This window comes from Danio rerio, chromosome 3, assembly GCF_049306965.1.
Source record: "Danio rerio strain Tuebingen ecotype United States chromosome 3, GRCz12tu, whole genome shotgun sequence".
Classification (NCBI taxonomy): Eukaryota; Metazoa; Chordata; class Actinopteri; order Cypriniformes; family Danionidae; genus Danio; species Danio rerio.
In genome coordinates, this window is record NC_133178.1 from 11,938,924 (window position 1) to 11,945,000 (window position 6,077).

The 6,077-nt window shown below is 35.4% G+C and overlaps 2 long non-coding RNA genes and 2 other non-coding genes across 4 annotated transcripts in view; all 4 read left to right on the forward strand.

Moving 5' to 3' along the window:
• Positions 1-515: 515 nt before the first annotated feature.
• On the forward strand, positions 516-3,442 carry LOC141381151 (uncharacterized). The gene is made up of 2 exons (XR_012400871.1): positions 516-973; positions 1,173-3,442. It is a non-coding gene; the product is annotated as an uncharacterized lncRNA (long non-coding RNA).
• mir23a-2 (microRNA 23a-2) lies at positions 1,691-1,788 on the forward strand. Its single transcript, NR_048932.1, has one exon. It is a non-coding gene; the product is annotated as a microRNA 23a-2 (primary transcript).
• On the forward strand, positions 1,916-2,003 carry mir27c (microRNA 27c). Its single transcript, NR_045226.1, has one exon. It is a non-coding gene; the product is annotated as a microRNA 27c (primary transcript).
• Positions 3,443-4,396: 954 nt separating the features above from the next.
• The window catches only part of LOC141381149 (uncharacterized), a 3,756-nt gene continuing 2,075 nt past the window's right edge, over positions 4,397-6,077 (forward strand). Inside the window, exons 1-2 of the long non-coding RNA XR_012400869.1 lie at positions 4,397-5,296; positions 5,923-6,077. The exon at positions 5,923-6,077 is cut by the window's right edge and continues 2,075 nt beyond it. This is a non-coding gene — a long non-coding RNA (uncharacterized lncRNA). The remainder of the gene's footprint in view (positions 5,297-5,922) is intronic.

The window sequence follows — 6,077 nt, forward strand, 5'->3', positions numbered from 1 at the left end:
TTGTGAGATGTTTAGAAGTTGGTTCGCGATGCATTAAGATGCAAATAGAACCAAAAGACTTCAAAAGTTGTGGAGATTCAGGCGGAACTGAACATTAGTGGAAGAAAACAACATTAATTTGCATCCTTTCCTTTATTTTCTCACAATATATGATGAAAAAGTAGATGATCAATTTAAAATTAGTTTTTTCTTTAACTATTTTTAAATTACAGATGGACAAACTCCATTTTCTTTGCATGAAAATTAGTTTTGAATGTGTTTTTTTGACCCAACTGTTTGGGATTAACTTATTTTCAAACATTTTTCTTACGAAAAGTCATTGCTTCTTTGCAAGGCATTCATTAACCCTATGGACTACCAGACAGATTACCTGTATGGTTGATGGATGTGCTTTCTGGAGCTTCAAAAACGTAACTAACCCTTTCATTCAGCCTTTTTGGTCACACTTTATTTTGATGGTCCGTTTGTTGAATTTAAGTTACATTGCACCTACATGCCAACCAATGCTTTTGCATGTTTGCATGTTCTCCTTGTGTTTGCGTGGGTTTTCCCCAGGCTCTCCGGTTTCCAAAGACCAAAAACATAACATAAGTAAATTGACAAAACTAAATCGACATCATAGACAAGCGTTGAATTCAGCATACACTCTCCATAGCTATGCACAATCTACATTTACCATTATCAAGTAGGGGAGTTCTCGAGACCTACCTGAACTCAGACTCCCCTCTCGCCCTCCAAAGTTTGTTTGGCTTCAGAGCACTCAGCACGAGTACTCTTCTAGTAAATTTAGCATCCCATATAGAATATAAATATATGTACTTATATCTAATATATTAGCTATATATGTGATATTTGGCTTCAATTATGCATTTATTGTGACTTAACTTGTCCAAACTGTTTGGCCTGTGCGTGTCAACCAGATCAGCCACTTCTTCTGATCAGTTTATATACATATTCATGTATGGCCATATAAGTAGTAGTATATACATAATATTGAAATATATATGTACATATTTGGATTTCCAATAGTTGAAAAAAATATGTAAATGGCCATTTTTGCAATATTTAAAAATACATGTTGGATACAGTGGGCGAAATAAGTATTCAACACGTCACCATTTTTCTCAGGAAACATATTTCTAAAGGTGCTGCTGACTTGAAATGTTCACCAGATGTTGATAACAACCAAAGAAACACAAATTTGCAAATAAAACAAATGTAATTAGTTAAAGAAATAAGTTATGCTTTATAAAATGAAATGATGCAGGAAAAAAAGTATTGAACACATGAAGAAAGGAAGGTGTAGAAAGGCAGTGAAAGCCCAGACAGCAGCTGAAATCTCTCAGTAGTTCTTCAGCAACCCTCTGCCCTTCCTCATTATAAATTAATATCAGATTTCTATATGGGATGCTATTTTTGTTAGCTTGCATGGGACAGTGCTGTGCCAACCTTATATTGAACATGTTTAATAAATTTATAAAAGCCCAACATGTTTGATACAACATTAGTGTGAGTAAATAAAGAAAAAAATCTTCTTTTTTTAGCTCAAACTTTCCCTCCTATTTTCTTTTTGTCCCGTTTGTTTGCCATCTGTCTGCTGTGTTGTTTGCTGTTCTCACAGTTCATGATGTGTTCGGACAGATATAGCCGTGTCGGTCCCTCAGACACAGCGACTTAAATCCAGACCCTCCTCTTCTGCCGGCCAGGGGAATTCCTGGCAGAGTGATTTTTAAACCTAATGACTGAATCACATTGCCAGGGATTTCCAATGGCTCGTGTGACTCAGAGACACGCCAGATATAAATACTCGGCAAACACACACACACCTGAACACATGAGAAGCTAATCCTAAAGGAATGCCGACTGTCTCGCACACTAGTTAGCGGTGTCAGGAATTCATGTGCACTTCTATGCGGGTTGTGTGGTGTCAGGACTTAACCCACTTGTGAACAATGCATCGAACTTCAATGTTCACAGTGGTTAAGTTCTGCCGCCCCTAGACCAGAATCAGCCAAGGATGAGACATGCTTATGTTTTACTTACATTCAATTGACCTAAATATATGCATACTCGTTGCATTTATAATAGTCTTGAACAATTGCACTACTTGAATCTTGTGGTTGCTCTATGAGGGTCATCTAGAAAACAACCTCTAAATGGCGCCTGTGGATGATAAATCAATCTCACGCTGTTATGACGGCTGTTTATCTCGCCAGTGATAATCTTCATCTTAGATGTTAAGCGCAATAAACAGCAAATAAACCGTATAGCTGAAAATAAACATCATTTTGGTGGTCCTCAAACAAATCCATCCAGGTGGTGGTCCACTAACTTCCTGCAATGTACATGAAATTCTAATAATGTTGGTGCTTTTTGTTATTAGTATTTATTTATGTGACTTAATCAGCTTGTGGAGTGTTTTGGTATCCTTCGTTGGCCACCAGTAGTAAACCACAGACCTAGCTCTAGCTGATAACTACACTTGACATTACAATGAAGGGACTGGTTGATATGAAGGCTGTTTTCAGACCGACAGAAGACGTCTAACGATAATGGCATGACCAAAAAAGATGCACATTTGAGATACTTTTGAGGTTTTATTTTCAGATGCTGGAGAAAGACATTGTAAATACCTTTTAAATATCTGCAACCGTTCATCCTCTTTGCTAAAAAATGTGTCCATTAAATAAAGGAAATCTGAAATTCAAGTTAAGTCTAGTTTAATTACTCTATAAAGCTCTTTAGAATTGGATTTAAGATTTTGATTTCACTAAATATGAAGCTACTAATGCTGCAAATTCAACAAATGGCCTTTTTCAGTTCTTTACAACCAATGAAATGTTTTCAAACTCGGATAATAATAATTATAATAACTTGGAACATTGTTTTTTGAGGTGTTTTTTTTTTTTTTTTTTAGTAAATGCTCTTCTCATTAGGAGGTTTGCTCAATAAAATTAGATTTATAGCCTCACAGTTGATGACTTGATAAATTGATACTGGCTGTTATTTGCATTGACTAATTAGGAAAATCTGAAAAAATATATCATTTGCATAATCATTTTCAACGTAGTGTAGTTGTAAGAGGCTACGTTATTGGTTCCCAAGTAATGATTGAAAATACTGATGTGTTTACGCAAAATGTGTGGTCATGGCAAAGACAAAGACTGGATTAAAATTGAATCTCTCTCTCAGGTCATGCAAGATGTAGATGACTTTTTCCTTCAGTAGAGGTTTAAAGTAGTTTCTAGCTGAAACCATGGGCTTTGGTCGTTTATAAAATGCGAGTCAACGTCTACCTGCACTTTGAAAGTAAAAAAAAAAAACATACACAGGCAAAACCAAAGTTAATACTCATGGTTTAATGTACCACCAGAGGCCAAAGTTTCAACTACAAAACTTTTTTAGTTGTTTTTTAGTTGTAAATTACTCTAATTATTTTGTCGAGGAAAGAAAAAAAGGCATGGCAAATTAAAGTTTTTATTATTTTTTTTACCTAAACCAAAAATTATTTTATTAAATAACACTTTTGAGCTTTGTTCATCTTCAGAACACAAATTACAATATTTTAGACGAAATCTGAGAGCTCTTTAATCCTACATAGACAGCAATGGTGCTGAGACAAAACATTGTCAAAACTGTGACTTCAAGACTATTCAAGAAATACTGGCATGTGTGACCTCTGTAGTTCAGCTGTAATTATACAACACTCCAAGATAACTTTTGTACACCAAAAAAACTAAAAACTATTTTAACAGTCCATGTGACCTCTGAAGTTCATCATACGAAGCTCCAAGAACACTTTTGTGCACCAAAAAAACAACATAAAAAAACTTAAACAGTCATGTGCGACCTCGGTAGTTCAGCTGTAATCATACGAAGCTCCAAGAGCTGTTTAGTGCACCAAGTGAAGCTCCAAGAACCCTTTTGTGCACCAACAAAACCCCAAAAAATACACTTAAACAGTCCAGGTGACTTTTGTAGTTCATCACACAAAGCTCCAAGAACACTTTTGTGCACCAAAACCCCCTTAAAATGACTTAAACAGTCATGTGTGACCTCTGTAGTTCAGCTGTAATCATACAAAGCTCCAAGAACACTTTTGTGCACCAAAAAACTAAAAACTATTTTAACATTTGACCTCTGAAGTTCATCATACGAAGCTCCAAGAACACTTTTGTGCACCAAAATAAACAACCTAAAAACAACTTAAACAGTCATGTGTGACCTCGGTAGTTCAGCTGTAATGATACGAAGCTCCAAGAACTGTTTAGTGCACCAACAAAACTCTGAAAATGACTTAAACAGTCCATGTGACCTTTGTAGTTCCTCATATGTAGCTCCAAGAACCATTTTATGCACCAACAAAACCCCTAAAAATACCCTTAAACAGTCCATATGACCACTGAAGTTCAACATACAAATCTTCAAAAACACTTTTGTGCACCAAAACTCCCCTAAAATGACTTAAACAGTCCATGTGACCTCTGTAGTTCAGCTGTAATCATACAAAGCTCCAAGAACAGTTGTGTGCACCAAAAAAAAAACCCTAAAAACGACTTAAACAGTCCATGTAACCTCTGTAGTTCCTCATATGAAGCTCCACGAACCCTTTTGTGCACCAACAAAACCCCTAAAAATACACTTAAACAGTCCATGTGACTTTTGTAGTTCATCATATGAAGTGCCAAGAACACTTTTGTGCACCAAAACAAAGCTAAAAACAACTTAAACAGTCATGTGTGACCTCTGTAGTCAGGGCCGGAGTGGGACTCCTTTTCAGCCCTGAAGTTTGAACCCTTGACCGGCCCACCTCAGTTCACGACTGACTATATTAAAATAACGTCATTTCCAATTTAGTTTCTAATGACATTATCACGACTTTTTCAAGAAAACAGCTGCTTTAGAACTTTAAATGTTTAACAACCCTATCAGTATTTTATGTCGTAACAATAAAAATATAAAAAATAAATAAATTAATCAGGTGAGGTTCGGACACGGGTCAGCGGTGTCGTAATGCAACATGCTGACCACTGGACCACATATGGTGCTGTTATGCTTGGATAAAAAAATAAATATTGCACTGTTATCTGCAAGACTCTTTTAACCACTGATCAAGTTATGTCAGATTTATTAATGTAGTGAATCGTCTGATTTTCATTGAGCAAGTGTAATATTCATTAATATTAATTATTTAAATTCTTATATTCACTAAGGTGCCGCTGTTTGGGGTCGAATGATGGGCTGCAAGAAAATAAATAAAAAGAGTGGAGCTGCGGCAAAATAATGATTAAAAAGAGTGAAGCTACAGTAGGTGAGAGTTCAAAGTGACTATTACCGCGGGGCCTTATACCGCCGCCGTTTGAAATAACTGCCACTCTGTTTTTAGTGTATGACAGCAGTTTGTGAAAAAGCCGCCAGGGGGGCGCAAAGGGACGGGATGCGAACGCACAGAAATAATCTTTATAGCAGCTTTAAATATGCTACTGTTCTTGTAAATGAGATTAAACAATAAGTCAAAGCATTATAATTCCATTATTAATCATTTAAAATTTGTTAACGCTTTATTTTAAACTTTTTAAGTGCAAAGAGGACTCGTTTTGGAAAATAGAATTGAAGACATAAAAGACAACTAACATGAAAGCACAAACATTTAGTACAAATAAGTAGTCATAAATAAATAAAGCAGTCTTTTAGCCTAAATATAGAGAGATGTTCAGTGTTTGCTATTTTGATAGGACTAAGACAAGGCATTTTCATTTATGTTTTTATTTCTGTTTTTATTTACAATTTTCGTTGTTGATTATATTTTACTATCTTATTTTATGTCTGAATTATTGTACATGATAATAAACGAATAATGAAAATAGGCCTAAATAAATAATTTATTTAAAGATATTGCGCGAAACACTGAGAAACGGTCAGGGGCATGGTCAAATAAATAAATAAATGAAAAAAGTGCGACTGCTAAGATTGCAAGCAGCTAGGGACACCAGCCCTTGTGGCCAAAAAATTATTTACAATCTTAAAAGGTGTTTTTAGACGTCACATGCAATGTTTTGCAAATTGTTTTGGACTTT